The 9,925-nt window shown below is 38.1% G+C and overlaps 1 protein-coding gene across 3 annotated transcripts in view; it reads left to right on the top strand.

Moving 5' to 3' along the window:
- Positions 1 to 202: 202 nt before the first annotated feature.
- ZNF475 (zinc finger protein 475) overlaps positions 203 to 9,925 on the top strand; it is a 56,832-nt gene continuing 47,109 nt past the window's right edge. For 2 of the 3 annotated variants that reach the window (XM_065045327.1, XM_065045324.1), the window contains exons 1-2: positions 203 to 300; positions 4,227 to 4,300. The gene's annotated coding sequence lies outside the window, so the exon portion shown is untranslated. Of the gene's footprint in view, positions 301 to 4,226; positions 4,301 to 4,730; positions 4,861 to 9,925 lie in introns of those variants that run through there. The other variant, XM_065045326.1, reaches the window with a different exon arrangement.

Genomic DNA, 9,925 nt, shown 5'->3' with positions numbered 1-9,925 from the left:
ACCGAAAAGCCTCTTCCTTCTTGAATTTATAGTCCATTTCATCTCTAAATATTGTTTTTTCACTTTTCTGTTTATTTTCTATTGCTCTCCCAAAGGTTTCTGTAACAAGTGAGATTTCTAAAAAAACAAGACAAATAAGTAAATAGGCAGCTTCTGCAAATTCAATCAAAGGTTTGAAAATCCACTAAAGCAATTTCTTTTCTTACACATCAGGGCGTATAATGAAGACCCTAACTATTATTTTGGAAGTATTCATTGCCGTGACATGGAAAACTTACCATCACAATACAACATAACCAGGTATGTTTGCTTTGGTTTCAGTAAGTTGTCTGATGACATGTTCAAAGAAATTGAAATTCAAGACACTCAAAATTAAGAGTGCACTATCTGCACATTAATGCCTCTGATAGATACCAAATACTTTCATTTAGCAAGGTTAATAAAATTAAAAGTAGATTTGTAAAGTGCATGTGTAAACACTACTTTTTTAGTTTAGAGACTTCGGTCTGGCATTGTATCCATAAGAAAAGCATGTGCTCAAGAACTGTCGACCATCTCAGACTAACTACTTAATTTTATTGAAATTTTTAAATACTGGGAAGAGGTTATAATGGTAAACCTGAAAAACCTAAGTAAATTCAGAAAAAGCAAATATTTGGCTGAACAGTTCTATGCACAAGCCTGTCTTTGTTGTGGAAGGGCTCCAAAATGAGTCTTTCCCTCTGTGTATTTTGCACCGCAAAAAAACCCAAACCAAACAAACAATCAAACAAAAAAACCAACCAAAACTAACAACAAAAACCAGCTGGTAAGTCCAAGCCAAGGAAGACTTGAGAAAACAATAAGTTTTGAATTGAGGCATTGACCAGACTGTTCTAAGGTTAAGAACATTATGTATGAAGGGAGATGAATGGATAGCATTTCATATCCATCATTTTGTTTTCACCTTCAACAGAGAAAAGTCCTTGTAAATCTTTCACAAAGTGGAACACTCTCCGACATAATGTAAGAGCAGAACACGTTGGTAGAAATTTCGGAATATGATTTTACTATGCATCTCATCAAAAATAGGTAGACAGTGTGGGAGAAATATCTCTAAAACAAAGCTAACTTTGTAAAAATAGTGTAAAGGAGTTGCAGACTCTTTGTGTCTCATTCGTCATATCTAGGTTACTTGGTTTACAAATAGATATAGTTCCTAACTCTCTAATATACCTGGATCTGATAGTTCTTTTGCATCTAGTGTGTAGCATCCTCATCTTCATAACTATCCCTGAATTTGGATGGCTGTCACAGAGACAGGTAATTTTCTTTGTGGCACTTCAATGTCTGATGGAAAAATGCCAGAGAACAGCCTGCTTTCAAATCCTGAGATAAATGTTCATAATTTAAATTCGAAAAGAATTCTGTGTTATATGATAAGATGTGTACAAAGGCTCTTTTAAAACAGCAACTGGTAATGCCATTCGTAATACAAATGTGAATGTATAAAGGTGGAACAATGTTGAAGGTAATAAAGAATTGGCAGAGGAACTCTTCTATCTCTATGGCAAGGATTTTAATTTTCTGATACTTTGTTTCATTGAAGAATATGTACACAGTAAACAACAAAAATCCCCACATCTTTGCAGCAGAGAGAATGTTTCAGAGCTGAGTATAAGGACATTAGAAATGCAGTTTGCAGTTTATGTTAAAAAAAAAATGAGTAAAGAATAGAAACCGATGGATGGGCCAACTTCTCCACAGTGAAATCTACTTCTAGCAGAGCACAGAAACCTACCCAACAGAAGGTCTTGATAGAGATACAGGCTCAGACCTAAAAGGTACCTTATATTAACCAAATTCTTATAGAAAACCAGTATAATTTAGGCATCTAACAGCCCTTAATCCCCCCTTAGCTGTCTCCAGCAGTGTTTTGCTGCATCTGATGTTGTCAAAATGTAAACATCTGATCAGGGGACAGAAAGTTTCTAAAACAAATACCCTCACATTTCCAACTCAGTCTTGGTTCCTAGCTTGGCACTGGCAAGCAAATGTTTGGTATTATTAAGACACATTGTTTCTGTTTTGGTTATCACGCTGTTATGTGTAGAGAGCTTCTTCTGTAGAGAGCTTCTTCTGTAAACCCTGGAAAAGTATTTCTGTGTGCATTAAGTAAAGAGATGTTGTGCATCTTCTGGAAGCTATGTCAAGGCATATGGATGGCAGACAGGTAATTAGAGACAACCTTGGCTTCATCAAGGGCATAATCCAAAGAGTTGCAGTCAACATGAAAATCAGTAACAAGTGGTGTGACTCAGGGGCCCATACGAGGACCAGTACTGTTCAATATCTTTATTAATGACATAGACAGAGGGATTGAGTACACCCTCATGAAGTTTGTTGATTATACCATGCTGAATGGTGCAATTAATTTGCTTGACGTTTGAGATGCCATCCAGAGGGACCTTGGCAAGCTTGAGGAGTGGGCCCATGTGAATCTCATGAAGTGCAAGACTTGGGGTGATCCCCACTGTCTGTACAGACTGGAGGATGAATGAATTGAAAGCTACTCTACAGAGAAGGACTTGGGGACAGTGGTAGATGAAAAATTGGACATGTGCTTGCAGCCCAGAAAGCCAGCTGTGTCCTGGACTGTATCAAAAATAGTGTGGTCAGCAGGTCAAGGAGGTGATTCTACCTCTCTACTCTGCTCTGGTGAGGCTCCACCTGGAGTCCTGTGTCCAGCTCTGGAGCCCTCAGCACAGGAAACACATGGACCTGCTAGAGAGGAGCCAGAGGAGGGACACAAAAGTCATCAGAGGGTGGAACACCACCCCTACAAGGAAAGGCTTAGAGAGTTTGGCTTTTTCTTCCTGGTGATGAGCAGGCTCTGAGAAGACCTTACTGCATTCTTTCAGTATATAAAGGGGGCTTACGAGAAAGATGGAGACAGGCTTTTTAGCAGGGCCTGTAGTGACAGGACAAGGGGTAACAGTTTTAAACTGAAAACAGGTAGATTTAGATTAGTTATAAAGAATAACCTCATCTTTACAATGAGGTTGGTGAGGCAGTGGAACAGGTTGCACAGAGAAGCTGTGAATGCCCCTTTCTTGGAAGGGTTCAAGGCCAGGCTGGACTGGACTTTGAGCAACCTGACCTATTGAAAGGGGCCCCTGCCCATGGAAGAGGGTTTGGAACTAGGTGATCTTTGAAGGTCCCTTCCAGCCCAAGTTATTCTATGAATCTATGATTCTGTGAAAATAAATGTATTTCCAGTCCTGAAACAAATCAGCTTACATAGAACAGTGGAGATGCACCAGTTTGCCTAAACTTATGGTCTGGACTGGTGAGCTTTTCTTTCTCTAGGCATAACTAAGCATAACCACTCTAGGAGGACTGAAAAAAAGTAGTGTCTAATTGAATGAGGCTTGGGAAGAACTGGCTTTATTTATTTACCTTCCTTATAAGATGAAGAGAACACAAAACCTATTGAGAAACTCTTTGTTGTTCATATTCTCATCCTATCCAAGTACATGATCTTTATCCCATTATCTTTCCTCCTTACTACTCTCTTGTTTGTTTGTTTGTTTGTTTTATCCAAATGTTACAGATTATAAATTCTCCAGGGCAGGGTCCATGGACTCGTGTATGGGCTCAGTGATGCTCATAGTAGAGCACTGAGTCTCACTATTACTTTTGGCCACACTGCAATATGAAGAGCAGCACTGAATACAGAATGCTGCATTGAACAGATGTGACATTTAGAACATGTGAAAGACCTCATGCAGCTGTGTGTGTACTGTTGAACAAAGTTGACACTCAGCATTTCTGACTCAAATAAAACATCCATGGTGGTTTTCCCTTTGGTCTAAATTTCACCATAATATTTTGTCTTACATACCAATACTATGAACTCTTTTACTATTCTGCTCTATAAGAGCACAGTAGATCCTTTTTGAAGTAAATTCCTAATCTAATTCCTATTTTCATCCACAGGTAATTATCAAATTTCACTTCAGGTCTTCTCGTTGCTCAGATGGTTGGAGAAACTACTTGAAGTAAAACATTAAGTCATACAGTTAAATTGAAAGAAATGTTTATAAAAATGTTGAAGGTATATCAGGGCAATGACTGTAGTATTTACTTTACCAACTAAGAGCAGAAGAGGTATACTTAGAAAGTGCTTGTTTGGCTTTAATGAGCTGAAGTAAAAGTTGATGGTAAATACAATTTTCTCCTCACAGAGAACAGACTCAAGCTGCTACTCATTGAAGACCAGTCTTGGACGGTAAGCTTGGAAACTGTCATGGTGTCCCAGGTTAGTTTCATGCAGTTTATTTTATCTGAGTAGAAGCCTATCACAGTAATTGGTTTAAACTTCACTGCACAATTGCAATTTAAGAGCAATCAAAATTATCTCAATGTTTGATGTCATGTATCAACACAGAAACTTCCATGAAAACGCATTATTCAGAAAGGTTTACACTCATTTGAGCTAATTTCAGTTGAATACTTAGTGACAGAAGTGGCTGCTGCCTTTATCTGGGAAAGTAAAGCCCTTTTCCCATCTTTCCAGCTGACTTGTGTTGTACCCTGTGATATTGTCTGGGCTGTGCAACCTCATCAGGTCAGGCGATGGGGTCATGCTGTTAATTGGGTCTAAAAGAGCATAGGCAGTGGGATGAGGGAGAGAACAGATGACAAACAGTCTTGATGCTGGTGCAACACTGACTTCTCTGTAGCTTTGGAGACATTAGGGAAAAGCTGGGCTTGTATTAGTTATCTGTGCAGTGGCATGCGAACAGGACATGAGGACATGAGATGAGGAAAAACAGGAACAATTAAACCTCTTACTCATCTTCCATAGTAAATCTACAGGTAAGCTCACAGAAGTTGTTCTTTTAGTCTAGTTTTACCATGGTTTTCTTTCTGTATGTGTTGTTGCTTAGCAAAACTTTCTGTATGTATCTATCCGTATAATATTGTATCTAGGTACAAGTACCATTTCTCTGCATAGCTAGAACAAAATCAAACTCTTGGATCTATACAACTACACAGACCATCATAAAGAAATGCATATAGTCCTAAGCTTTAGGAGATTTTATATTTCTGATCACTGTCCATGTTTTGTTATGTGGAAGTCATTAGGGGGGTAGCTTTTCTGCAAAATGTGGTGTCTCACCAGTCATAGTATATCAGATTACACTTTCTAGCACAACAATCTGAAAGGACCATGGCAGGTTGTGCCTTCTTCTAGGTTTTCTGCATTTCCTAGTGAAAGGTTGTTGTGACTGCTCCACTGAAGTCAAGCTTTATAAAGGAAGCCAGAAAGTTTCCCCGTGAAGCCATGAGAAATCGATAAAGAATAAGAAAGTCTTGAATTAGTGGCATTGGTTTGCTCATTGTCATGGACCTCTTGAAGAATAAAGAGCAGAGCCTATAGGCTTCACTGTAGGGCTTTACTAGGAATCATATCATCAGAAAACACTCTGTAGGAAGACAGAACCTGAATAAGCATTGACAAGTTTAAGAAGCAAAGACACTGTTTGATGAGGATGAAGATGACTGAATGTCTGGTTCCAGAAGCAGGTGTTTCCCCCCGCCCCTCCCCAAGGAATACAGTGTATCTGGATTCCCCTTTAAGGATTCATGGACAATACTCAATTCTAGTGAACAACTCCCATGAAAATCAGCTGTGTTACACCACAGTGGGACTTTGCAGCTGAAAGTAGAATATTTAACATGTTTGTGTATGTACTGTGATGTATTTTGTAAAGAATAAAAATTAATCCAATTACAGTATTTTTCACATTTTTTTACTGTAGCTCTGGCTACAGTAAAAAATGAAATATTCTTTTATAGAAACCTCTGGGGAAATCTGTAAGTAAGATTACATGTGTTAGAATTTGGATTTACCAAATTTTAAAGCCAGGAAGGACCTACGCAGTCTGATCTTCTGCATAACATAGGCAATGGAATTTTACCCAGTAATTTCTGCATAAAGCTCATAATTAGTCACTGAGCTAAGACATCTTTTTTAGAAAGACGGTCTTGGATTAAAGAGGTCAAATGACAGAGAGGACACCACATCCCAAAGTCAGCTGATGCAATAGCTTTTTTCCCTTCACTTCAAAACAAAACAAAACAGTGCCTTATTTATAATTTGAATTGAACACCTCCACTGAAATTGTCATTCAGGACTGCACCTGTGGTAGAAATGCACCTGCTAACACAAGCATGAACATGTTTTAAGCATGAAAAATGGTGACTGGAGAAGTAAGAAAATAAAGCAAATGTTCACTGTTCTTGTTCACTCACCTTTTTGAGGGCCCCCACTTTAGCCATCTGATTGCTTGCTTTGTGAGGGAGGGCCAGGGTTGTGCTGAAGAGCTGCAACATCTTTTAAGCACCTTTTGAAATGGACTCTGTTGTGATCTGATCTTTGGAATGACCATCCTTCAGTGTTTTTGTACCTGTGAGAAAGGAGAATGTTGCTGTAAAGGAGCGGTTCTGGATGCAGCCTCTGGTGTGCTGAAAAATTATTCACCTGACTTTGCATTCTTCATGCCAAACAGCGGTGTGCTACTGGACTGAGAAAACCATCAGTGAGTGTCAGATTGTGGGAAAAGACCTGCTTACCTTTTAAGAAGTTTTGATATCCAAGCACCTGAAGATAGTCTGATGTTTTTTTCTCAATGAGTCACCAAACACATTAATTAAGAGAAATTGCTAAGTCTACTCTTTTCCTAAGTCTACTCTTTTGATACAAAGTTTTTGCTTTCTAAACATGAGGATCAGAATGCATAGTTCAAAAAAAAATATCAGTTTCCTTCACCACTCAAAATTTATGTCTAGAACACACAATCAGTTGTAGTTTATGAACCTACATTTAAGATACGCGTTCTAGTGAAAAGGCATACTGGGTGGAGGGACTGCTCATAAAAAGCCTGGTGCCAGGGGACCACAGAGCTCCACACACTCACTGCACATTTGTAATTTCAGAGCAATCAAAATTATCTCAATGTTTGACGTCATGTATCAACACAGAAACTTCCATGAAAATGCATTCTTCAGAAAGGTATACACTCAGTGAGCTAATTTCAGTGGAATACTTAGTGACAGAATACTTAGTGACTCAGTCCTACATCATGATTTGCAGCTTTTGCCCAGGCTTAAAATACATCAGGTAAACTATATCCTGTACCTGAAGAAGCTAGCCAGGTTCCTTTCTTTGGGGTTAAAAGATAGCAAACAGAGGCCAGAAACAAGGGACAGATTTCCATTGTGGTTAATGTGACCCAGTCAGTCCTGTCTCACCTTCACAGTCGCAGTGAGTCCTGTGCACTCCAGAGTGTCTGGTGCCCTTCCGTGCTCCATGTGATCAAATCCTTGCTGAAATGTACTTCTTCCAAGAAGCCTGCAAACAAAATGAGACTACAGGAATATTAATTCGTGTTCTTTTGAATCAGTGGTGGCTATATACCATCTGGAGGGCACCTCATATTTCTTTAGGTTTTAAAATACCATTGAGAAAAAATTGCCTTCCTTTTTACTTTGCTTACTGTGGCAGCATTCTGATTAGAAAAATAATGCTGTCAATAAATAATGAAGTTTATTTTGTCTAAGAATATAGGATTTAATTTGTTCATTTTCTGCGACAGAAAATGGTTGTGTTGTTATTCATAACACATGAAATCATGTTTTCATAAACTATACAGATATTTAAAATACGTTATTTCAGAAAGAAGTTCTAAGCAGTGAACAAACTATGTATGTTAAGTGTGAAATAAGTGATATCCTTGAGAAAAACAAACTCAACTCATTTGAACCCATAAAAAACTAAGCAGTGAGGTTAAGACATAAAATGTGGTGGACACTTTCTCACTACAGTGAACCACTAGACCACTAGGTATGCAGGCAATATGTGTTTGTTTGCTCCCGTGGATACTGAAAGTATTCTGAATTCCTCAGGACTTCAAATATTATGTTATAAAATGTTAAACCAATACCTTTAGGACAAAAAAAGAATCCAACACATGCCACCTAGATTACTAAGGTTGAAAAATAAAAAATCAGGACTCAGACTTCTGGAGAATTTGTTTTTTGATGGAACATATTTCCACTTCAGCTATAAAAAACTCCAGTTTAAACCCCTGTACTTGTTTACACCTGAGAATAATGATGTACCTTATTCAACTGATTTTTTTGAAAAGGCTATTTTTGTTTCAACCAAAGCAACTTGAGCAACTTTTTTTTTTTTTTTTGTATTACAGCATCTTTGAAGTTAGAAGTTACCCTGTCTTTTTAGAGGGAGTTTCCTGTTAAAGGAAACTAAGAAAATTATATGCCTCAGTCCAGCAGAACAATTTATTGTTGTTTATGTCTGCAGTGGACCTAACAGCAACACATACAGCAGCAAGTTTTCTTTCTGGGAAAAGCAAACAAATGCTGTCCTCATTTTGTTAATGAACAGATAGAACAGATAGATTTTTCAGAGTTCACCAAAAGTTAAACATTCTGAAAGAGACAAAAACACACTAAATAGGCTTCTTGAAAGTAATATGCATTGGGAAAGAAGCAACTCAGAGACTGCATTGATGTGAAGACTGTTGTGAAAGCAATTTCTTAGAACAGAGCTTTGCAATAGTTTTTCCACTTCTAAATGCTGATTGTTGGGTTTTTTTAATGCAAATTTCTGTGGCATTAATTCTGGGAATTTGTCCAGTTAAACACATTCTTCCATTTAGCCCAAGAGGAAACTCTCGGCAGCAATTCTGAATTGTTTTTTATTTTAACAAGATTGATGTGGAAACCTTTCTTTTGTTTTGAGACACACTTAGACCTATTGTGTGCAATACAACGATATTTAACCTCAGAAACACAGCTTCTTCAGAGCCGATGATGGGACAAATAAATATATACCCCTTGATTAAAAAGAGGAAAATACCAGGCCATTCAGGAACGCTGGCCTTTCTCCCTAACAACAATATTCTGTGTGTTCATTGCCCTCTCCTGGTTTAATCTGGTAATTTGGGGGGTTTAAAATATCCAAAACTGGTCTCTTGAGAATATTATGCATTTCTCTGACAGACCTTTTTCTCTTTCCAGCCCCATATATCACTCATGAACGTGTTTTTTCAGGTGGTACGAACTACCTCTCTCACAGTGCATGTGAAACAAGCTAAGAGGCAGCACTTGTGTCAGACCTGGTGAACTCTGTTTGCTCCTTGTGCTGTTGTGGTATTTGTCTGTGACATTTACTTATGGCAATGCTTGAATTTAAAAAAACATTGATTTTGATAACATTCTGCATTATATACTTCCAAACCCAGGAAGCCATTACAGGTAGGGATGTCTCAGAGGGCAGAAGTGTTATGTTTCTTCGTGAAGAATATGAGGCCCAGTTTTAGCAGTTTGTTCATGCCAATGCCCAGACAAGTTCTGAATATCTCCAGGGATGAAGGTCCCACATGCTTTCTCAACCCATTCAAGTGTTTCACCATCCTCACAATAAATTATTTTTCTTAATATTAAGTCAGAGTTTCCCACGTTCTGATTTGAAGAGGTTGTTCCTTAGAATAAGACCTTTCACTTCATAAAGGGGAGAACTGACAAGGGCAGAGGAATAACAGAGGTTAAAAATCATGACTGATGCAGAGAAGTCAAATAGGGAGAAATTTTTTTAGTATTCAAAAATATTACTATTTGCAAGTTTCCATTAAAAAAAAAAATCTTTTTTTCACCAGGATATCATTAGCTTGTGAACTCATTAATGCTAGATAACATAAGGAGTACAATGCAGGAATTGAGAAAATAATGAAAGACAAAACCATAAGCACCTATTAAAACCAGTGATCTGAAAGTAGCTGTGCTCAGGAGGGCTGCAACATGCTGACTTCTGTAGGTTAAGACTGCCTTTCCAAGATGGATCACTCCAGGTACA

Source organism: Columba livia, chromosome Z (assembly GCF_036013475.1).
Source record: "Columba livia isolate bColLiv1 breed racing homer chromosome Z, bColLiv1.pat.W.v2, whole genome shotgun sequence".
In the NCBI taxonomy this organism is placed as follows: Eukaryota; Metazoa; Chordata; class Aves; order Columbiformes; family Columbidae; genus Columba; species Columba livia.
The sequence above is the reverse complement of the archived record's forward strand: the minus strand, read 5'-3'. Positions and strand labels throughout refer to the sequence as shown.